The sequence below is a fragment of the Aegilops tauschii genome, chromosome 3, assembly GCF_002575655.3.
Source record: "Aegilops tauschii subsp. strangulata cultivar AL8/78 chromosome 3, Aet v6.0, whole genome shotgun sequence".
Lineage (NCBI taxonomy): Eukaryota > Viridiplantae > Streptophyta > Magnoliopsida > Poales > Poaceae > Aegilops > Aegilops tauschii.
In genome coordinates this window covers 385,018,194-385,043,747 of record NC_053037.3, presented here as the reverse complement: position 1 = coordinate 385,043,747, position 25,554 = coordinate 385,018,194, and positions in this window count along the sequence as shown.

The following is a 25,554-nucleotide window of genomic DNA, read 5'->3' as shown; positions in this document are numbered from 1 at the left end:
CGCCACCTTTTGACCAAGTCAAACGGGCCGGCCTTTTCACAGGAATGGGCCTCTGTTGGGCCGTGCCACGTGTCGACGTATCATAGGCGCCTTCTATCCAATGAGTGGATGACATCTGTCCCAGCGATGAGCCGACACGTGTTTCCTCCAGCCAATGATGATTTTACACGTGGAAAATCCCCATTGGTCGGGGCTATTAACGGGTTATCGGATCCAAAACCCGACCTGATAGCTTAACGGCGTTCCGTTACGGTGGATGCCACGTGTCGGTCACCCTTAACGAAAGCACTTCTGTGACGCGCGATTTATCGTCATGGAAGTGGACAGTTCCGTGATGATAATTTTGGCAATGTCATGGAACACTTCTACGACAGCACACGTATGACTATCTTGATTCTGTCATAAATTTGTCATGGATGTACATGCATGACAAAAAACGCGACCTACTCTGACAAACACGTATCATCACGGAAGTGTATTTTTTTGTAGTGTGATTGCCGGCAAAACATTGAGATGCCTGGTTTTTAAATTCTAGTAAATCCAAAACTCGTCTGAAATTCATGAAACTTGGCATGCTATCATGGAGCGGCATCAACATGCCTTGGTAAAAAAATTGTGATTTTTCGTGGTTCATTTGGACATTTTTATGCATTAACTGGGTTTTCAATGCAATTTATGTGCATAATTCATATTCGAACTACATGCACATGCTCTAGTGCATATAAATTGGTTGAAAAATCAAATATGTGTCCTTGGGTGCATGCTTAGGTCCCATGCAAGATATGGGAATGAATTTCAAGCACCAGGGCACCGTTGATTGCCGGCAAAACATTGAGATGCCTGGTTTTTACATTCTAGTAAATCCAAAACTCGTCTGAAATTCATGAAACTTGGCATGCTATCAAGGAGCGGCATAAACATGTCGTGGTAAAAAATTTGTCCCATTTGGGGCAGGTTTGGGTATATGCTTCTCACAAACCAGAGCTTCTCACAACAAGCCTGATGGTTTCGGTAGGGAACGTATGTCCCACCTTTGGGGACGAAACAATATCTATTGCCTCTTATTGCTTTCAAAAAAATTCTCGTGTCAACATAGAACAACAGGAGTGTTGTGTCAATTTTTGGGATTTTCGGGGTTTGTTTGGACATTTTTGTGCTTTAACTGAGTTTTCTAGGCATTTTATGTGCATAATTCAAATTTGAACAACATGCACATGCTCTAGTGCATATAAATTGGTTGAAAAATCACATGTGTGTCCTTGGGTGCATGCTTAGGTCCCATGCAAGAGACGGGAATGAACTTCAAACACCAGGGCACTGTTGATTGCTGGCAAAACGTTGAGATACCAGGTGTTTAAATTCTGGTAAATGCAAAACTCATCTGAAATTCATGAAACTTGGCATGCTATCATGGAGCGGCATCAACATGCCGTGGTGATAATTTTGTCCCATTTTGGAACATGTTTGGGTATAAGCTTCTCACAAACCAGAGCTTCTCACAACAAGCATGATGGTTTCGATAGGGAACGTACCACCTTTGGGGACGGGACGATATCCGTTGCCTCTTATTGCTTTCAAAAAATTTCTAGTGTCAACATAGAACAACAGGAGTGTTGTGTTTAATCTTGGAATTTTTCAGGGTTCGTTTGGCCTTTTTTATACATTAACTGTGTTTTCTAGGCATTTTATGTGCATAATTCAAATTAGAACTACAAGCACATGCTCCAATGCACCAAAGTTGGTTGAAAAATCACATGTGTGTCCTTGGGTGAATTTCTAGGTCCCATGCAAGAGATGGGAATGAAATTCAAACACCAGGGCACTGTTGATTGCCGGCAAAACGTTGAGATGCCTGGTTTTTAAATTCTAGTAAATCCAAAACTTGTCTGAAATTCAAGAAACTTGGCATGCTATCATGGAGCGGCATCAACATGCCGTGGTAAAAAATTTGTCCCATTTGGGGCAGGTTCGGGTATAAGTTTCTCACAAACCAGAGCTTCTCACAACAAGCATGATGGTTTCGATAGGGAACGTCCCACCTTTGGGGACGAAACGATATCCATTGCCTCTTATTGCTTTCAAAAAATTTCTAGTGTCAACATAGAACAACAGGAGTGTTGTGTCAATTTTTGTGATTTTTCGGGGTTCGTTTGGACATTTTTATGCATTAACTGGGTTTTCAATGCATTTTATGTGCATAATTCAAATTTGAACTACATGCACATGCTCTAGTGCATATAAATTGGTTGAAAAATCAAATATGTGTCCTTGGGTGCATGCTTAGGTCCCATGCAAGAAATGGGAATGAATTTCAAACACGTGGGCACCGTTGATTGCCGGCAAAACATTGAGATGCCTGGTTTTTAAATTCTTGTAAATCCAAAACTCATCTGAAATTCATGAAACTTGGCATGCTATCATGGAGCGGCATAAACATGTCGTGGTGAAAAATTTGTCCCATTTGGGGTAGGTTTGGGTATATGCTTCTCACAAACCAGAGCTTCTCACAACAAGCCTGATGGTTTCGGTAGGGAACGTACGTCCCACCTTTGCGGATGAAACGGTATCTATTACCTCTTATTGCTTTCAACAATTTTCTCGTGTCAACATAGAACAACAGCGGTGTTGTGTAAATTTTTCGGATTTTCAGGGTTTGTTTGGACATTTTTATGCTGTAACTGAGTTTTCTAGGCATTTTATGTGCATAATTCAAATTTGAATTACATGCACATGCTCTAGTGCATATAAATTGGTTGAAAATCACATGTGTGTCCTTGGGTGCATGCTTAGGTCCCATGCAAGAGACGGGAATGACTTTCAAACACCAGGGCACTGTTGATTGCCGGCAAAACATTGAGATACCTGGTTTTTAAATTATGGTAAATCCAAAACTCGTGTGAAATTCATGAAACTTTGCATGCTATCATGGAGCGGCATCAACATGCCGTGGTGAAAATTTTGTCCCATTTTGGACATGTTTGGGTATAAGCTTCTCACAAACCAGAGCTTCTCACAACAAGCATGATGGTTTTGATAGGGAATGTACCACCTTTGGGGAAGGGACGATATCCGTTGCCTCTTATTGCTTTCAAAAGTTTTCTAGTGTCAACATAGAACAACAGGAGTGTTGTGTTTAATCTTGGAACTTTTCAGGGTTCGTTTGGCCTTTTTATACATTAACTGGGTTTTCTAGGCATTTTATGTGCATAATTAAAATTTGAACTACAATCACATGCTCCAATGCACCAAAGTTGGTTGAAAAATCACATGTGTGGCCTTGGTTGAATTTCTAGGTCCCATGCAAGATATGGGAATGAAATTTAAACACCAGGGCACTGTTGATTGCCGGCAAAACGTTGAGATGCCCGGTTTTTAAATTCTAGTTAATCTCAAACTCGTCTGAAATTCAGGAAACTTGGCATGCTATCATGGAGCGGCATCAACATGCCGTGGTAAAAAATTTGTCCCATTTGGGGCAGGTTCGGGATAAGCTTCTCACAAACCAGAGCTTCTCACAACAAGCATGATGGTTTCGATAGGGAACATCCATCCTTTGGGGACGAAACGATATCCATTGCCTCTTATTGCTTTGAAAAAAATTTGTGTCAACATAGAACAACAGGAGTGTTGTGTCAATTTTTGTGATTTTTCGGGGTTCGTTTGGACATTTTTATGCATTAACTGGGTTTTCAATGCATTTTATGTGCATAATTAAAATTTCAACAACATGCACATGCTCTTGTGCATATAAATTGGTTGAAAAATCAAATATGTGTCCTTGGGTGCATGCTTAGGTCCCATGCAAGAAATGGGGATGAATTTCAAACACCAGGGCACCGTTGGTTGCCTGCAAAACATTTGAGATGCCTGGTTTTTAAATTCTAGTAAATCCAAAACTCGTCTGAAATTCATGAAACTTGGCATGCTATCATGGAGCGGCATAGACATGCCGTGGTAAAAAATTGTCCCATTTGGGGCAGGTTTGGGTATATCCTCTCACGAACCAGAGCTTCTCACAACAAGCCTCATGGTTTCGGTAGGGAACGTACGTCCCACCTTTGGGTACGAAACGATATCTATTGCCTCTTATTGCTTTCAAAAAAATTGTCGTGTCAACATAGAACAACAGGAGTGTTGTGTCAATTTTTGGGATTTTTCAGAGTTTCGAGCAATGTTGCTTGACCCCTTGCACACCCCACCACACTCAACTTGTTGTCTATTCTAGGTTTAGGCATGGACATAGGGGGAGTGTTGTTCTCTCAATGAACTCTCCCTCCCCCCATTATGCATAAAGTGATCAACTCTTTCACATTAGCCATTTTTGATGGTACTTGTGCTTCAAAGACAAGTTTTGGTCATGGGCCCAAGGATAACTCTTCGCGGTGCCATACCAATTGACTCAAACATAGGTGGCTTCGGCCACCGCCTTCTCCTTGGAGAGGTTGTGTCTCGTTTTTGGTTTGTGTTGGTTCTTGCCTCTCCTTCTTCATGGCGCGCTCATACTTGTGGTGTCCAGTGTGTTAGTTCCTTTTTGTGGTCACTCGCTTGAAGGTTCCGTGCTTAGGAGTTTTCTTTGGTTGAAATTTTTTTTTGAGCCCACGGTACTACCGTAAAGGGGGCGCGCGGTACTTCCGCACCCAGCGCGGCAGTAAATTTTTACTGCCGCCTAGGGGAGCGGTACTACGGCCTCGGTGCGGTACTTCCGCCCGGGCGGTACTACCGCGATGACGTGCGGTACTACCGCGCGAGGAGTGAGCGGTACTTCCGCACCCAGCGCGGCAGTAATTTTTTACTGCCGCCTGGGGGAGCGGTACTACGGCCCCGGTGCGGTACTCCCGCCCGGGCGGTACTACCGCGATGACGCGCGGTACTACCGCGAGAGGAGTGAGTGGTACTTCCGCACCCAGCGCGGCAGTAATTTTTTACTGCCGCCTGGGGGAGCGGTACTACAGCCCCGGTGCGGTACTTCCGCCCGGGCGGTAGTACCGCGATGACGTGCGGTACTACCGTGCGGTCACGGGCGTGTGGGGGTTAAACACGGGCAGGGGGAGTTCTAACTCCCCCATACCCATTCGTCTCTCTCCCCACTTCTCTCTCTCTCTCTCTCTCTCTCGCTCAAGAACGGCGCCGGAGGCCCTCGCCGGATCTCCGTCTCCGGCCGCTCTCCTCGGATTCCGACCGGTGGGATCGTTCCCCCCCACTCCCTCTTGCCATGGAACAAGGTTTCTCCCCAATCCCTCTCGTTTTCTTGTTCGTCTTGTTGCTTTTAGGTTTTGGGGAGATGCAAGTTGTTCTTGAGATTTTAGGACAAATCTATGCAAGAGTAGGATGTAGGAGAGTAGTTTTGTGTAGTGTTGGTACTTGCTATAGTTGTCCCGTGATGGATTTGATCGACCGTAGTACCGCGTGTTGCCACGGTTGTGCTCAGATCTCCATGGCTATTTCGGATCTGCAACCGTGCGGTACTACCGCTCCCCAGGTGCGGTACTACCGCCCGTCCGGTACTACCGCGCGACTGGCGCGGTACTACCGCACGTGGCACAACACGCGTTACGACCGTTGTCTCAAATCCCTCTTGTGGCACTTCTTACGTGCCATGTCTACTTGTTTCACCTGCTTTGCTGTGGTCTTTGCATTGATCCTTCTCGTGTTTCGTGCGTGTTTGTTTTGTGGTGTGTGTTTTAGGTGGTGGCTCAGGTGCTCCAGCTCGCCGCTCCAATCCACCCCGTGACACGGGGTCCAAGCGTATGCGCAACACAGAGGAAGCAGAGGGCTCCAATGCCCCCCAACGCAGAACCAAGACCACTGCCAGCAAAGAGAAGGAACCCGCCAAGGGCATGGATGAGATACCGCTTGCTGAGTTCATCGCTCGGAGGAAGGTCAATCCGTATGGAAACCCTCATGCCAACTTTCGAGGGAATGATCTATTCTGGACCAAGCAGCAGAATCTCATTTATCTGGATGTCATCAAGGCCAAGAAAAATACCCATGTGGAGGTGAAGTGGGTCAACATGCATCACATGCGCAAAGAGGCGCACCAGGAATACTTTGGTGAGGCTTTGGACCTCGTGGAGAAATTTGGCATTGAGCATATCATCTCATTCCACAAAGACTATGATCCTAAGATCCTTGCCCAGTTCTTTGCCTCCGTGCATTTTCATCCCAATGAGGAAAGGACCATGACTTGGATGACCAATGGACGACAGCTCACTGCTACCTGGAAGGAATTCATGACCCTGCTTGGGGTTCCGGATGAGGGGCTCACCACTCCCCAAGGTGTTCACCCTCATGCCAATCCCGAGTCTTCCAACAAGAACAAGCTCATGCCCTACCTTGTGGAGAAGAAGCTCTCCAATGGCAAATCAACTTGGGTACTCAACTCCTTTCTTGACATCATGCACCGGATCTTCCGCAACACTCTCTTCCCACGCATTGGGGACAAGGACAAGGTGCATGCCTATCTGGTGGATATGATGCTCTTGTGTGAAGATGCTCACAACTCTCAGACATAGCCACTTGATGTCTCACATATCATGTGGATTGAACTTCGGTTTGCAGTCTACAACCGCAAGGTCCCCATCTAAGGACCATATCTGTTTCAGTTGATCTCGGCTACATGGGAGCGGGTCTACCCTCAGGATGTGTTTGAGGCCCCTGGTTGGATCCGGCATGAGCCCATCAACCTCCATATCAAGTCTCAGTGGGCCAACACTACCTCTCGTGCTGATACTGCGGCTGCCATGGACATGGATGCAGATGAGGAGGAGGAGGAGGCAGCAGACGAGGACAGCTCTGAGGGTTACATCCCTCCCACCTCTGAGCCTTCTTGGGCTAAGCGACTGAAGAACAAGATGAAGATGTTGTTCTGTATGCAAGCCAAGGGGCAGTACCAGACCCATGTGGCTTCCAAGGAGATTCGCCGCTGCGACAAGCGGATTTTCAGGACTTTTGGCGAGAACATATCTAGCGGGTCAGAGGTGAACATCACCCCAGAGGCAGAATGGCTGCACAAGCAGGGCTACCGGTGGACCGAGTCTGAGGAGGAGTCCGTCCCAGCTGCAGAGTCCGACGAGGAGCGTGCCAGTGACTACTCCGCTTGAGCCACCACTATTGATGTAGGTGTCCTCTCTGCCTTTTTGGCGTCTCGATGCCAAAGGGGGAGAGAGTGTAGGATTTGCTGCGAGTTATGTCGTGTTTGGGTCAGTTGAACTTCGTTTATTTCGTTTGCTTTGGTTTGCTTTGGTTTGTGCTCGTGAGACCTTCTATCATATGGTGTAAGACATATGCACTCTATCGTACCGTAGTGAGCTTATTCTATCTTGTGCTTATTACATTATGCTCCTGTCTATCTTGCTTAGCTTTAGCTTTATTGCAAGATTTGCCATGTCTATAAAATATAGGGGGAGTGTTGATCCTAGTATGTGTGCCGTGCAGTCCAAAGCACTCATCGAGATAGCACACATCTAGGGGGAGCCCGTCTATATTTTAGAGACTTGGGGTTTGCCCTTGCTCTTTGCATTATACCCTCGTGCAAATCCCGTGTTGTCATCAATCCACCAAAAAGGGGGAGATTGTAAGGGCATTTTTATCCCTTAGTTGGTTTTGGTGATTGATGACAATGCTTTTGCGGACTAATCATGTGCATCAAATATTTCAGATATATTGACTAGGCACAAGATGATTGGGCTCCCCTCAAAGGCTATAGAAGACGGCGTTTCTCTTCGGTTCTTTTCGGTGGTATTGAGTCGTAGGGAAGCCGTACTATTAAGAGGGGGTCCGCTTTGGAAAGGTTGGGTGGATTCATCACGTACACATCGTCCCTTGCACCTCCTTTCCTCTTGCCTTTGGAGCATCCTAAGTTTTCCTTGTCTATGCAATTATAGCTCTTGTCTGCCGAACTAGGAAGTGCGGTAGTACTGCTCGTCAGAGCGGTAGTACCGCAGGACCTTGCGGTAGTACCGCCCGCTGGTGCGGTAGTACCGCAAGGCCCCACGGTAATACCGCTTCTGGTAAGCGGTAGTATCGTGGTCCCTGCTTAGTTCCGCAACTACGCAGTTGTAAGGGGCGGATGTAATTTTTTACATCCGCACCTCGCGCGGTAGTACCGCGGCTGGCTTACGGTACTACCGCGTCGGGTTTTTGCATCGACTCCAACTCTGCGGAAGTAGCCACGGATGTAATTTTTTATATCCGTGCCTTCCCATCCCTGGACAGCCCTTGCCTTGCGGTAGTACCGGAAGGGGGCGCGGTAGTACCGCGCCAGCAGTACTACCGCCCTCTGCCGTAGTGTTGTGTGGCTGTTCTGGTCTCTGCTGCGTGGGCGGTAGTACCGCGGGGCTCTATGGTAGTACCGCGTACCCCTGCGGTAGTACCGCGCCTCAGGTGCGGTAGTACCACGTGCCCCTGCGGTAGTACCGCGTCTCAGGTGCGGTAGTACCGCGCTGCGCTGGCTGAGTTGGTGGATCACGGTTGGATTTGTTCTCCCACTATATAAGGGGTGTCTTCCTCCTCTAGTTGACCACCTCTTCCACCTCCAAGCTCCATTGTTGCTCTAAGCTCCATTTTCGCCCGATCTCCTTCCCTAGCCAATCAAACTTGTTGATTCTCTAGGGATTGGTTGAGGAGGCCCCGATCTACACTTCCACCAAGAGATATTTGAATCCCCCCCCACTAATCCCTTGTGGATCTTGTTACTCTTGGGTGTTGAGCACCCTAGACGGTTGAGGTCACCGTGGAGCTATAGTCCATTCTGGTGAAGCTTCGTGGTGTCGTTGGGAGCCTCCAATTAAGTTGTGGAGATTGCCCCAACCTTGTTTGTAAAGGTTCGGTCGCCGCCTTCAAGGGCACCAATAGTGGAATCACGGTATCTCGCATTGTGTGAGGGCGTGAGGAGAATACGGTGGCCCTAGTGGCTTCTTGGGGAGCATTGTGCCTCCACACCGCTCCAACGGAGACGTACTTCCTCTCAAAGGGAAGGAACTTCGGTAACACATCCTCGTCTTCACCGGCTCCACTCTTGGTTATCTCGTGCCTTTACTTGTGCAAGTTTATTTGTGCCTATCTCTTGCTTGCGTGTATGCTTATTGTTGTTGCATCATATAGGTTGCTCACCTAGTTGCATATCTAGACAACCCACTTTGATGCAAAGTTTAAATTGGTAAAGAAAAGCTAAAAATCGTTAGTTGCCAATTCACCCCCCCCCCCTCTAGTCAACTATATCGATCCTTTCAATTGGTATCAGAGCCTCGTCTCTTTATTAAGTACTTTGCCGTCCGAAGAGTATGGTTGACGTCGTAGATGGTGTGGAGGAGCACTCCGGTGTGAATCCGGTCTCGTCTACGGGAGATGGGGGAACCGCGGTCTCTCGTGAGGAATTAAATGTGGCGTTGGACACATTGAAAACCTCCATGACTACCGAGGTCGAAAGCATGTTTAATAAATACTTAGAAGGGCTTAAACTTTCCACCGCACCGTTGAAAGTGGGTGATCCTGCCAACAAGGTGACGGATGCTACCTCCGACAAAGGGGAAGCTACTAGCGAGAAAGCTCCTTCTTCTAGTGGTAAAAATGGCACCGGCATCTTTGCCCATGTGGAACCTCCACCTGTCTATGGTGGACCGCTCCCTTCCACTCATTTGAATCATGCCGGCCCGGCACCGAAGATTGAGAAGAATGTAGATTTTGATTCTTGGGTCTATCGTTTTAAGCGTCATTTAAATCATGTGAACACTAACCTTTGGAGAATCATTGAAGAAGGTTTTTATCCGCATGACCGAAGTAACTTCACTCCTAGAGAAGTTGTGGATCATCAATTCAATGAGAATGCTCTCTTCATCATCCAAGAAGCAATCCCACCCAAAGATCTTCCTCATCTCCGGCCCTACACCGTGGCCAAAGATGCTTGGCTCCAAGTTGTTTCCCTCTATCGGGGAAGCACAAGCATTCAACGCTCCAACTATGAAGTGGTGCAAGATGAAGCCAATGAGTTTGCAATGAAAGAAGATGAAGAACCTCGTGAGCTTTTTCGGAGAGTAACCAAACTCGCCGTCTCTCTCCGAGATCATGGAAGTAAAGACACGGATGACAATTGGATCAAGTGCAAATTCCTCAAGGCAATGATGCCCTACCACAAAGCCATGTCCTCCGTCATACATCAAAGGCCGGACTTCCACACCTTGTCCTCAAGTGAAGTGTTGGATGAGTTCGTTGCTATGAGCATCTTGGACAAGACCGCCGACAATGCGGTTCTTCGCTCTCAAAGAGTAAAGAAGCCCAACCTTGCTCTAAAGGCCAAGGTTAGTATGGAGGAAGAGGATGAAGAGGAAGAAGAGGAGGGCAACCTCAAAGATACGAAGTATGCCTATCATGAACACATGGCTCTTGCTTCAAGGCAATTTTGGAGCAAGAAGAACTCAAGGCCAAACTTCAACAAGAACAATTCAAGTGGCGCAAAGGGCAAGCAACGGGTGAGGACTTGCTTCAATTGTGGCAATGTGAGCCACTTTGTTGCGGAGTGCCCTTACGAGAAGAGGGAAGACAATGGTGGCAAGCTCATCCGAAAGGACAAGGCCAAGTCGTTCCCCAACAGGAGCAACTTCACCAAGAAGACTCCTCCCAAGGCATTAGTCGTACAAGAAGAGTACAACGAGGATGATGACGATGATAAAGATGGTGAGTCGGTTGCCATGGCCTCTGTGGCCATTGCGATGACTGCACGGATGTCTCTCTTCGACTCACCCAATGAGAATATCGCCGCCAAGTGCCTCATGGATAAAGCCACCAACAAGGTAACCCCCAACATCAAAACTACCATCATTAATCATCCTTCTTCGACGGATAGCATTGATGAACATGAGGGGACAAATGTGGAGGAAAATGAGTTTGAGACCTTTATGGGTAAACTCAAGGGCAAATCCAAGAAGCACTTCGTTGCTCTCTTGGAACAACTTGGTGAAGCCAATGACATGATCGAGGCTCACGAAGACACCATCTCTAAGATGGAGGGGCATAGTCATGACTATGCCGATGAGATTTCGGATCTCTCCAATGCTCTTGACGAAGAGTGTGGTCTTCGTTTGGCTCTTGAGGAGTAATACAACGATGATCATGCTAAGTTAAAGAAAGATCTTGATCATGCTCTTGTTGTGTCTCGTGTGCTAAACTCCGAGAAGGCAAAGCTTGGGGTTGATCTTGCTAGACTCAAAGAGGAATTTGACATTCTTGACAAGGCTCACAAAGTCTTGAAGGGTGTTCATGCTAGCCTGAAGGAGTCTCATGATCAACTCCAAGTGAAGCTAACTAAGGAGAAAGCCACCTTTCCTCATATGGTGTTAATTGATAATGCAAATGCTACTAATCCTTGTTGTGAGCATGTGCATCTTGTTGAGGATAATGCTAAGTTGAAGGAGCAACTTGAGAAAGGCCTTGTGTCATGTATACAAGGTGAGAAGAACCTCAACGACCTTTTGAGCAATCAAAAGGAAGTTATGGCCAAGGAGGGGATTGGGTTCGCACCCAAGCCCAAGAACAAGAAGAAGAATGACAAGACCAAACGACCTCCTCCTCTCAACCAAACTTTTGTGAAGTAGGGAGAGGGTGCTTCCAAGGAGAAGAAGAACAATGCGAAGGGTGGCGGTGTCAAGAAGGGAAATGTCACCCCTTCCAACAAAGCCGGCAACTTTAATCCTTCTTATGTGCTATGCCGTGCTAGTGATGGGCATGTTTATGCCAAATTTGTTGGTTCTCCTCATGAGTATATTGAATGGTCTATTTGGGTTCCTAAGACCCTTGTTACTAACATCAAAGGACCCATTACAAAATGGGTACCTAAAACCAAGCATTAATCTCTTGTAGGTGTTTGCTTCCGGTGGGGGATCATGGTTGCTCGATAGTGGAGCTACAAATCATATGACCGGAAGCAAGGACTTGGTGGTGGACGTGCACAAGATTCCATCTATGCCCACCAATGTCGAGTGGGGTGATGCCTCATCTTCTAAGGTATTGGGACCCGGCAAAGTTGTCATTTCTCATGATCTCACGATCGAGAAGGTCATGCTAGTTGAGTCCCTTGCATACAATTTACTTTCCGTTCGTCAACTTGCAATCATGGGCTTTGCCACTTTCTTTGATATTGATACCGTGGCCCTCTTGTGGAGCAAGACTCTTAAAGTAGCCTTTGTTGGGCATGTCGAAAACGGTCTCTATGTGATTAACTTTTCGGAGCGACCCACTAAGACCGCGACATGCTTAATGGCTAAAGTTGACGTGGGATGGCTTTGGCATCGCCGGTTAGCCCATGTCAATATGAGATCTTTGCAAAGTCTTCTCAAGGGGGACCATGTCCGTGGACTAACGAATGTTAGTTTTGCTAAAGATCGTGCTTGCAGTGCTTGTATCGAAGGAAAGCTACATGAGATGGCTCACCCTCCCACAACTATCATTTACTCGAAGAGGCCTTTGGAGCTCCTTCATTTGGATCTCTTTGGGCCTCCATCCTTTGATAGTCTTGGGGGTAGGAAGTATTGCTTGGTGATTGTGGATGATTATTCAAGATACACTTGGGTGTATTTCTTCAAGAGGAAGAGCGAGACCCAACAAACCGTCATTGACTTTGCGAATGAAGCCCAACGTCAACACAATACAAAGATCTTGACAATTAGAAGTGACAACGGCACCGAGTTCAAGAACTAGACCTTGGATGAGTTTCTTAGTGATGAGGGGATCAAGCATCAATATTCCGCACCTTACACCCCTCAACAAAACGGTGTTGCGGAGAGGAAGAACCGGACGTTGATGGATGCGGCAAGGACTATGATGGCGGAGTTCAAGTCTCCATACAACTTTTGGGCCGAAGACATCAACACCGTGTGTCATGCATCCAACCGGCTCTACCTCCGCAAGGGCTTGAACAAGACTCCATATGAGATACTCACTGGTAATAAGCCCAACCTCAAGTACTTTCGGGTGTTCGGGTGTAAGTGTTTCATTCTCAAGAAAGGTGTTCGGTTGTCTAAATTTGAGGCTAGAGCTTATGAGGGCATATTTGTTGGTTATGCTACAAACTCTCATGCTTACCGTGTCCTCAATAAATCTACGGGACATATTGAGGAGACGTGTAACGTGGAGTTTGATGAGAATAACGGCTCCCAAGTGGAGCAAAGTGGCACTTGTGATGTAGGTGATGAAATTCCTCCTCAAGCCATAAGAAGAATGGGTGTTGGTTTTATACTACCCATTGAGGAACCCCTTGTGGCCGAAGGAGAAGGACAATGCTCCACCCAAGTGGAGCCATCACCATCCCAAGGCCCACATGCTTCCAAAGAACAAAATGAAGACCCTCAACCTCATGAACAAGACCAAGGTCAAGATCATGCTCAAGACGGTGGTGACACACCAAGTGATGCCCAAGGTCAAGTTCTCTCCTCCGAGCAAGTTCAAGATCAAGAACAAGCTCAAGACGACGCTCAAGATTATCAAGTGACCGCTCCTCGACTCACCACCGAGGAGGAATTGGAGCGTCGTGCCGCCAAGATTGCATCCAAGCTCTCCACCAAGGGTCATCTCATGAAGAATGTGCTTGGAAGCATTCAAAAGGGGGTAAGCACTCGTAGACAATTGGCAAACTATTGTGAACATCACGCGTTTGTCTCTTGCGTTGAACCCCATAAGGTATATGAAGCACTCGAAGATCCGGATTGGCTCAATGCCATGCATGAAGAACTCAACAACTTCGAGTACAACAAGGTGTGGAGATTAGTGCCGAGGCCAACGGGGAACCACAATGTCATTGGAACCAAGTGGATATTCAAGAACAAGCAAGATGCTCATGGGACCATCATTCGCAACAAGGCACGATTGGTGGCACAAGGCTACTCCCAAGTCGAGGGTATCGACTACGGTGAAACCTTTGCTCCCGTTGCTCGCCTTGAATCTATTCGTTTGTTGATTGCTTATGCTTCTCATCACAACTTTAAGTTGCAACAAATGGATGTGAAGAGTGCTTTTCTTAATGGTCCCATTAATGAGTTGGTTTATGTCAAGCAACCCCCCGGGTTCGAGGATCCCTACTTTCCCGATCATGTGTATCAACTCGATAAGGCACTCTATGGCCTTAAACAAGCCCCACGTGCGTGGTATGACCACCTTACCGAGTTGTTACAAGATCGTGGGTTTGAAGTTGGGCTAATCGACCCCACTCTTTTTACTAAGAAGGTCAAAGGGGAGTTGTTTGTATGCCAACTATATGTTGATGACATTATCTTTGGTTCCCCTAACAAAGCTTTCAATGAGGAATTTGCCACACTCATGACCTCAAAGTTCAAGATGTCTTCCATGGGAGAGTTGAAGTTCTTTCTCGGTTTCGAAGTAAAGCAAAGAAGAGAAGGAACCTTCATCAACCAAGCCAAATACATCCAAGACATGCTCAAGAGATTCAAACTAAGTGATGTCAAGCCGGCGTCCACTCCAATGCCCACCAAGTGCCAACTTGACATCGATCCCAATGGTAAAGCGGTGGATCAAAAGGTATATCGCTCCAAGATTGGTTCCTTGCATTATCTTTGTGCATCTAGACCGGATATCATGTTGAGTGTGGGAATTTGTGCATGGTTTCAAGCCGCACCTAAGGAAAGCCACTTTGTGGCGGTCAAGCGAATCTTTCGATATTTGGCTCATACCCCAAACTTTGGCTTATGGTACCCAAGAGGAGCAAACTTCAAGCTTGTAGGATATTCAGACTCCGATTGGGCGGGAGACAAAGTGGATAGGAAGTCCACTTCCAGAGGGTGCCAATTCCTTGGTTGCTCTTTGGTAAGTTGGTCTTCTAAAAAGCAAAGTTGTGTGTCTCTCCCGTCCACCGAAGCGGAGTATGTGGCGGCCGGGAGTTGTTGTGCACAACTCTTATGGATGAGGCAAATTTAAAGGATTACGGTGTCATTTGTGACAAAGTGCCTCTTTGGTGTGATAATGAAAGTGCCATCAAGATTTCGCTCAACCCCGTGCAACACTTCAAGACGAAGCATATTGAGATTCGGTATCACTTCATCCGAGATCACATTAGGCGAGGGGAGATCGAGCTCAACTACGTCAACACCCATGATAACCTTGCAGATATTTTCACGAAGCCTTTGGATGAAGCAAGATTTCGCGAGTTAAGGCATGAGCTAAATATCATTGATTCGAGCAATGTTGCTTGACCCCTTGCACACCCCACCACACTCAACTTGTTGTCTATTCTAGGTGTAGGCATGGACATAGGGGGAGTGTTGTTCTCTCAATGAACTCTCCCTCCCCCCATTATGCATAAAGTGATCAACTCTTTCACATTAGCCATTTTTGATGCTACTTGTGCTTCAAAGACGAGTTTTGGTCATGGGCCCAAGGATAATTCTTCGCGGTGCCATACCAATTGACTCAAACATAGGTGGCTCCGGCCACCGCCCTCTCCTTGGAGAGGTTGTGTCTCGTTTTTGGTTTGTGTTGGTTCTTGCCTCTCCTTCTTCGTGGCGCGCTCATGCTTGTGGTGTCTAGTGTGTTAGTTCCTTTTTGTGGTCACTCGCTTGAAGGTTCCGTGCTTAGGAGTTTTCTTTGGTTGAAACTTTTTTTGAGCCCACGGTACTACCGTGGCCTGCCACGGTACTACCGCCAAGGGGGCGCGCGGTACTTCCGCACCCAGCGCGGCAGTAATTTTTTACTGCCGCCTGGGGGAGCGGTACTACGGCCTCGGTGCGGTACTTCCGCCCGGGCGGTACTACCGCGATGACGTGCGGTACTACCGCGCGAGGAGTGAGCGGTACTTCCGCACCCAGCGCGGCAGTAATTTTTTACTGCCGCCTGGGGGAGCGGTACTACGACCCCGGTGCGGTACTCCCACACAGGCGGTACTACCGCGATGACGTGCGGTACTACTGCGAGAAGAGTGAGCGGTACTTCCGCACCCAGCGCGGCAGTAATTTTTTACTGCCGCCTGGGGGAGCGGTACTACAGCCCCGGTGCGGTACTTCCGCCCGGGCGGTAGTACCGCGATGACGTGCGGTACTACCGTGCGGTCACGGGCGCGTGGGGGTTAAACATGAGCAGGAGGAGTTCTAACTCCCCCATACCCATTCGTCTCTCTCCCCACTTCGTCTCTCTCTCTCTCGCTCAAGAACAGCGCCGTAGGCCCTCACCGGATCTCCGTCTCCGGCCGCTCTCCTCGGATTCTGACCGGTGGGATCGTTCCCCCCCACTCCGTCTTGCCATGGAACAAGGTTTCTCCCCAATCCCTCTCATTTTCTTGTTCGTCTTGTTGCTTTTAGGTTTTGGGGAGATGCAAGTTGTTCTTGAGATTTTAGGACAAATCTATGCAAGAGTAGGATGTAGGAGAGTAGCTTTGTGTAGTGTTGGTACTTGCTATAGTTGTCCCGTGATGGATTTGATTGACCGTAGTACCGCGTGTAGACACGGTTGTGCTCAGATCTCCATGGCTATTTCGGATCTGCAACCGTGCGGTACTACCGCTCCCCAGGTGCGGTACTACCGCCCGTCCGGTACTACCGCGCGACTGGCGCGGTACTACCGCCCTGCGGGCTCGGTACTACCGCACGTCCGGTACTACCGCTCCTTGGAGCGGTACTACCGCACGTGGCACAACACGCGTTACGACCGTTGTCTCAAATCCCTCTTGTGGCACTTCTTACGTGCCATGTCTACTTGTTTCACCTGCTTTGCTGTGGTCTTTGCATTGATCCTTCTCGTGTTTCGTGCGTGTTTGTTTTGTGGTGTGTGTTTTAGGTGGTGGCTCAGGTGCTCCAGCTCGCCGCTCCAATCCACCCCGTGACACGGGGTCCAAGCGTATGCGCAACACAGAGGAAGCAGAGGGCTCCAATGCCCCCCAACGCAGAACCAAGACCACTGCCAGCAAAGAGAAGGAACCCGCCAAGGGCATGGATGAGATACCGCTTGCTGAGTTCATCGCTTGGAGGAAGGTCAATCCGTATGGAAACCCTCGTGCCAACTTTCGAGGGAATGATCTATTCTGGACCAAGCAGCAGAATCTCATTTATCTGGATGTCACCAAGGCCAAGCAAAATACCCATGTGGAGGTGAAGTGGATCAACATGCATCACATGCGCAAAGAGGCGCACCGGGAATACTTTGGTGAGGCTTTGGACCTCGTGGAGCAATTTGGCATTGAGCATATCATCTCATTCCACAAAGACTATGATCCTGAGATCCTTGCCCAGTTATTTGCCTCCGTGCATTTTTATCCCAATGAGGAAAGGACCATGACTTGGATGACCAATGGCCGACAGCTCACTGCTACCTGGAAGGAATTCATGACCCTGCTTGGGGTTCCGGATGAGGGGCTCACCACTCCCCAAGGAGTTCGCCCTCATGCCAATCCCGAGTCTGCCAACAAGAACAAGCTCATGCCCTACCTTGTGGAGAAGAAGCTCTCCAATGGCAAGTCAACTTGGGTACTCAACTCCTGTCTTGACATCATGCACCGGATCTTCCGCAACACTCTCTTCCCACGCATTTGGACAAGGACAAGGTGCATGCCTATCTGGTGGATATGATGCTCTTGTGTGAAGATGCTCGCAACTCTCAGACACAGCCACTTGATGTCTCACATATCATGTGGATTGAACTTCGGTTTGCGGTCTACAACCGCAAGGTCCCCATCTATGGACCCTATCTGTTTCAGTTGATCTCGGCAACTTGGGAGCGGGTCTACCCTCAGGATGAGTTTGAGGCCCCTGGATGGATCCGGCATAAGCCCATCAACCTCCGTATCAAGTCTCAGTGGGCCAACACTACCTCGCGTGCTGATACTGCGGCTGCCATGGACATGGATGCAGATGAGGAGGAGGAGGCAGCAGACGAGGACAGCTCTGAGGGTTACATCCCTCCCACCTCTGAGCCTTCTTGGACTAAGCGACTGAAGAACAATATGAAGATGTTGTTCTGTATGCAAGCCAAGGGGCAGTACCAGACCCATGTGGCTTCCAAGGAGATTTGCCCCCGCGACAAGCGGATTTTCAGGACTTTTGGCGAGAACATATCTAGCGGGTCAGAGGTGAACATCACCCCAGAGGCAGAATGGCTGCACAAGCAGGGCTACCGGTGGACCGAGTCTGAGGAGGAGTCCGTCCCAGCTGCAGAGTCCGACGAGGAGCGTGCCAGTGACTACTCCGCTTGAGCAACCACTATTGCTGTAGGTTTCCTCTCTGCCTTTTTGGCGTCTCGATGCCAAAGGGGGAGAGAGTGTAGGATTTGCTGCGAGTTATGTCGTGTTTGGGTCAGTTGAACTTTGTTTATTTCGTTTGCTTTGGTTTGTGCTCGTGAGACCTTCTATCATATGGTGTAAGACATATGCACTCTATCGTACCGTAGTGAGCTTATTCTATCTTGTGCTTATTACATTATGCTCCTGTCTATCTTGCTTAGCTTTAGCTTTATTGCAAGATTTGCCATGTCTATAAAATATAGGGGGAGTGTTGATCCTAGTATGTGTGCCGTGCAGTCCAAAGCACTCATCGAAATAGCACACATCTAGGGGGAGCCCGTCTATATTTTAGAGACTTGGGGTTTGCCCTTGCTCTTTGCATTATACCCTCGTGCAAATCCCGTGTTGTCATCAATCCACCAAAAAGGGGGAGATTGTAAGGGCATTTTTATCCCTTAGTTGGTTTTGGTGATTGATGACAATGCTTTTGCGGACTAATCATGTGCATCAAATATTTCAGATATATTGACTAGGCACAAGATGATTGGGCTCCCCTCAAAGGCTATAGAAGACGGCGTTTCTCTTCGGTTCTTTTCGGTGGTATTGAGTCGTAGGGAAGCCGTACTATTAAGAGGGGGTCCGCTTTGGAAAGGTTGGGTGGATTCATCACGTACACATCGTCCCTTGCACCTCCTTTCCTCTTGCCTTTGGAGCATCCAAAGTTTTCCTTGTCTATGCAATTATAGCTCTTGTCTGCCGAACTAGGAAGTGCGGTAGTACTGCTCGTCAGAGCGGTAGTACCGCAGGACCTTGCGGTAGTACCGCCCGCTGGTGCGGTAGTACAGCAAGGCCCCACAGTAGTACCGCTTCTGGTAAGCGGTAGTACCATGGTCCCTGCTTAGTTCCGCAACTACGCAGCTGTAAGGGGCGGATGTAATTTTTTACATCCGCACCTCGCGCGGTAGTACCGCGGCTGGCTTACGGTACTACCGCGTCGGGTTTTTGCATCGACTCCAACTCTGCGGAAGTAGCCACGGATGTAATTTTTTATATCCGTGCCTTCCCATCCCTGGACAGCCCCTGCCTTGCGGTAGTACCGCAAGGGGGCGCGGTAGTACCGCGCCAGCAGTACTACCGCCCTTTGCCGTAGTGCTGTGTGGCTGTTCTGGTCTCTGCTGCGTGACCGCGGGGCTCTGCGGTAGTACCGCGCCTCAGGTGCGGTAGTACCGCGTGCCCCTGTGGTAGTACCGCGTCTCAGGTGCGGTAGTACCGCGCTGCACAGGCTGAGTTGGTGGATCACGGTTGGATTTGTTCTCCCACTATATAAGGGGTGTCTTCCTCCTCTAGTTGACCACCTCTTCCACCTCCAAGCTCCATTGTTGCTCTAAGCTCCATTTTCGCCCGATCTCCTTCCCTAGCCAATCAAACTTGTTGATTCTCTAGGGATTGGTTGAGGAGGCCCCGATCTACACTTCCACCGAGAGATATTTGAATCCCCCCCACTAATCCCTTGTGGATCTTGTTACTCTTGGGTGTTGAGCACCCTAGACGGTTGAGGTCACCGTGGAGCCATGGTCCATTGTGGTGAAGCTTTGTGGTATCGTTGGGAGCCTCCAATTAAGTTGTGGAGATTGCCCCAACCTTGTTTGTAAAGGTTCGGTCGCCGCCTTCAAGGGCACCAATAGTGGAATCACGGCATATCGCATTGTGTGAGGGCGTGAGGAGAATACGGTGGCCCTAGTGGCTTCTTGGGGAGCATTGTGCCTCCACACCGCTCCAACGGAGACGTACTTCCTCTCAAAGGGAAGGAACTTCGGTAACACATCCTCGTCTTCACCGGCTCCACTCTTGGTTATCTCGTGCCTTTACTTGTGCAAGTTTATTTGTGCCTTATCTCTTGCTTGCGTGTATGCTTATTGTTGTTGCATCATATAGGTTGCTCACCTAGTTGCATATCTAGACAACCTACTTTGATGCAAAGTTTAAATTGGTAAAGAAAAGCTAAAAATTGTTAGTTGCCTATTCACCCCCCCTCTAATCAACTATATCGATCCTTTCATCAACATAGAACAACAGGAGTGTCGTGTCAATTTTTGGGATTTTTCAGAGTTTGTTTGGACATTTTTATGCTTTAACTGAGTTTTCTAGGCATTTTATGTGCATAATTCAAATTTGAACTACATGCACATGCTCCAGTGCATATAAATTGGTTAAAAAATCACATGTGTGTCCTTGGGTGCATGCTTAGGTCCCATGCAAGAGACGGGAATGAATTTCAAACACCAGGGCACTGTTGATTGCCGGCAAAACGTTGAGATACCTGGTTTTTAAATTCTAGTAAATCCAAAACTCGTCTGAAATTCATGAAACTTGGCATGCTATCATGGAGCGGCATCAACATGCCATGGTGAAAATTTTGTCCCATTTTGCGACATGTTTGGGTATAAGCTTCCCACAAACCAGAGCTTCTCACAACAAGCATGATGGTTTCGATAGGGAACGTACCACCTTTGGGGACGGGACGATATCCGTTGCCTCTTATTGCTTTCAAAAAATTTCTAGTGTCAACATAGAACAACAGCAGTGTTGTGTTTAATCTTGGAATTTTTCAGGGTTCGTTTGGCCTTTTTTGTACATTAACTGCATTTTCTAGGCATTTTATGTGCACAATTCAAATTTGAACTACAAGCACATGCTCCAATGTACCAAAGTTGGTTGAAAAATCACATGTGTGTCCTTGGGTGAATTTCTAGGTCCCATGCAAGAGATGGGAATGAAATTCAAACACCAGGGCACTGTTGATTGCCGGCAAAACATTGAGATGCCTGGTTTTAAAATTCTAGTAAATTCAAAACTCGTCTGAAATTCATGAAACTTGGCATGCTATCATGGAGCGGCATCAACATGTCGTGGTAAAAAAATTGTCCCATTTGGAGCAGGTTCGGATATAAGCTTCTCACAAACCAGAGCTTCTCACACAAGCATGATTGTTTCGATAGGGAACGTCCCACCTTTGGGGACGAAACAATATCCATTGCCTCTTATTGCTTTCAAAAAAATTCTTGTGTCAACATAGAACCACAGGAGTGTTGTGTCAATTTTTGTGATTTTTCGGGGTTCGTTTGGACATTTTTATGCATTAACTGGGTTTTCTAGGCATTTTATGTGCATAATTCAAATTTGAACTACAAGCACATGCTCCAATGCACTAAAGTTGGTTGAAAAATCTAATTTGTGTCCTTGGGTGAATTTCTAGGTCCCATGCAAGAGATGAGAATGAAATTCAAACACGAGGGCACTGTTGATTGCCGGCAAAACGTTGAGATGCCTGGTTTTTAAATTCTAGTAAATCCAAAACTCGTCTGAAATTCATGAAACTTGGCATGCTATCATGGAGCGGCATCAACATGTCGTGGTAAAAAATTTGTCCCATTCAGGGCAGGTTTGGGTATATGCTTCTCACAAACAAGAGCTTCTCACAACAAGCATGATGGTTTCGGTAGGGAACGTCCCACCTTTGGGGATGAAATGATATCCATTGCCTCTTATTGCTTTCAAAAAATTTCTCTTGTCAAGATAGAACAACAGGAGTGTTGTGTCAATTTTTGGGATTTTTTGGGGTTCGTTTGGACATTTTGATGCATTAACTGAGTTTTCAATGCATTTATGTGCATAATTCAAATTTGAACTACATGCACATGCTCCAGTGCATATAAATTGGTTGAAAAATCTAATCTGTGTCCTTGGGTGCATGCTTAGGTCCCATGCAAGAAATGGGAATGGATTCCAAACACCAGGGCACCATTGATTGCCGGCAAAATATTGAGATGCCTGGTTTTTAAATTCTAGTTAATCTGAAACTCGTCTGAAATTCAGGAAACTTGGCATGCTATCATGGAGCGGCATCAACATGCCGTGGTAAAAAAATTGTCCCATTTGGGGCAGGTTCGGGATAAGCTTCTCACAAACCAGAGCTTCTCACAACAAGCATGATGGTTTCGATAGGGAACATCCAACCTTTGGGGACGAAACGATATCCATTGCCTCTTATTGCTTTCAAAAAAATTTGTGTCAACATAGTACAACAGGAGTGTTGTGTTAATTTTTGTGATTTTTCGGGGTTCGTTTGGACATTTTTATGCATTAACTGGGTTTTCAATGCATTTTATGTGCATAATTAAAATTTCAACTACATGCACATGCTCTTGTGCATATAAATTGGTTGAAAAATCAAATATGTGTCCTTGGGTGCATGCTTAGGTCCCATGCAAGAAATGGGGATGAATTTCAAACACCAGAGCACCGTTGGTTGCCGGCAAAACATTTGAGATGCCTGGTTTTTAAATTCTATTAAATCCAAAACTCATCTGAAATTCATGAAACTTGGCATGCTATCATGGAGCGACATAAACATGCCGTCGTAAAAAAATTGTCCCATTTGGGGCAGGTTTGGTTATATGCTTCTCACAAACCAGAGCTTCTCACAACAAGCCTCATGGTTTCGGTAGGGAACGTACGTCCCACCTTTGGGTACGAAACGATATCTATTGCCTCTTATTGCTTTCAAAAAAATTCTCGTGTCAACATAGAACAACAGGAGTGTTGTGTCAATTTTTGGGATTTTTCAGAGTTTGTTTGGACATTTTTATGCTTTAACTGAGTTTTCTAGGCATTTTATGTGCATAATTCAAATTTGAACTACATGCACATGCTCCAGTGCATATAAATTGGTTGAAAAATCACATGTGTGTCCTTGGGTGCATGCTTAGGTCCCATGCAAGAGACGGGAATGAATTTCAAACACCAGGGCACTGTTGATTGCCGGCAAAACATTGAGATACCTGGTTTTAAATTCTAGTAAATCCAAAACTCGTCTGAAATTCATGAAACTTGGCATGCTATCATGGAGCGGCATCAACATGCCATGGTGAAAATTTTGTCCCATTTTGGGACATGTTTGGGTATAAGCTTCCCACAAACCAGAGCTTCTCACAACAAGCATGATGGTTTCGATAGGGAACGTACCACCTTTGGGGACGGGACGATATCCGTTGCCTCTTATTGTTTTCAAAAAATTTCTAGTGTCAACATAGAACAACAGGAGTGTTGTGTTTAATCTTGGAATTTTTCAGGGTTCGTTTGGCCTTTTTTATACATTAACTGCGTTTTCTAGGCATTTTATGTGCATAATTCAAATTTGAACTACAAGCACATGCTCCAATGCACCAAAGTTGGTTGAAAAATCACATGTGTGTCCTTGGGTGAATTTCTAGGTCCCATGCAAGAGATGGGAATGAAATTCAAACACCAGGGCACTGTTGATTGCCGGCAAAACATTGAGATGCCTGGTTTTTAAATTCTTGTAAATTCAAAACTCGTCTGAAATTCATGAAACTTGGCATGCTATCATGGAGCGGCATCAACATGCCGTGGTAAAAATTTTGTCCCATTTGGGGCAGGTTCGGGTATAAGCTTCTCACAAACCAGAGCTTCTCACACAAGCATGATTGTTTCGATAGGGAACGTCCCACCTTTGGGGACGAAATGATATCCATTGCCTCTTATTGCTTTCAAAAAAATTCTAGTGTCAACATAGAACCACAGGAGTGTTGTGTCAATTTTTGTGATTTTTCAGGGTTTGTTTGGACATTTTTATGCATTAACTGGGTTTTCTAGGCATTTTATGTGCATAATTAAAATTTGAACTACAAGCACATGTTCCAATGCACTAAAGTTGGTTGAAAAATCTAATCTGTGTCCTTGGGTGAATTTCTAGGTCCAATGCAAGAGATGAGAATGAAATTCAAACACGAGGGCACTATTGATTGCCGGCAAAACGTTGAGATGCCTGGTTTTTAAATTCTAGTAAATCCAAAACTCGTCTGAAATTCATGAAACTTGGCATGCTATCATGGAGCGGCATCAACATGTCGTGGTAAAAAATTTGTCCCATTCAGGGCAGGTTCGGGTATATGCTTCTCACAAACAAGAGCTTCTCACAACAAGCATGATGGTTTCGGTAGGGAACGTCCCACCTTTGGGGATGAAATGATATCCATTGCCTCTTATTGCTTTCAAAAAATTTCTCTTGTCAAGATAGAACAACAGGAGTGTTGTGTCAATTTTTGGGATTTTTTGGGGTTCGTTTGGACATTTTGATGCATCAACTGAGTTTTCAATGCATTTATGTGCATAATTCAAATTTGAACTACATGCACATGCTCCAGTGCATATAAATTGGTTGAAAAATCTAATCTGTGTCCTTGGGTGCATGCTTAGGTCCCATGCAAGAAATGGGAATGGATTCCAAACACCAGGGCACCATTGATTGCCGGCAAAATATTGAGATGCCTGGTTTTTAAATTCTAGTAAATCCAAAACTCGTCTAAAATTCATGAAACTTGGCATGCTATCATGGAATGGCACCCGACATGTTGTGGCATTTTCCGTGTCCATTTTGAGAGAAGGCGCACTCGAATAATGACAGCCAACTAAGGCATTTTGAAATAATAGCTGTCACTTTAATATCTGAAACGTTTGTAGAATTCAAACCGTGTGCGTTCTGTTAACCATTCAAGTGACACCACGTGTCTTGGTTTTAATGTCTGTAGGAGGTGCCGTGGGGACAGCTGCTTGACCTTGACTGAACGGGAGGCGTGCGAGCGCAGTCTGGTGCGTACGCTGGCCGAGAGGCGTGCAAGCTGTCCTCCAATGCGCAGGCTCACCGGGAAGCGTGCGAGTTGTACGCTGTGCAGGCTTACTAGGAAGCGAGCCCTTTGACTTCCATGGCCGCCCGCCTTCCTCTCCACTAATGGTGCCCGAGCTGCTGTTTAATACGGGCGGCCTTACTGTTCGCCACTCATTCCCCTCCCTCCGGCAGACCTCCACCGACGCCATGGCGCAGAACGATCATGTGCCACTAGTCTTCAAGTTTGGTGAAGTCGACTCCGAGCCGGAGGAGATAGAAAATAAGGAGGAATGGGGCCTCATGGACATGGCCCAGAACGAGCTGGCCGCGGCGGTTGCTGCCCCCGCTCCCGTCACACCTCCCATCCCCGCGCCCGCGCCAGCGACCATCCCCGTAGCATTGACGGGTTGGTCACCGAGCACTATCGCAGAGCTGGAAGCTGCGGGCATCAGCGAGGTCTCCGCGGACCCGCGCGAGCTCGTGTACATGCCAGCGCCCGTGCCCATGCACGCCCCTCCACCCACCGTGGCGCCGGCCCCCGTGCATTTGGCTACACACGCCGCGCCCGTGCCCGTGCGCGCGCCCCCCTCAGCGGCATGGGACGCTGCCGTCGACCGCTACCTCTCAGCGGTGCCAGTTGCCGTCCTCCCACGCCCCG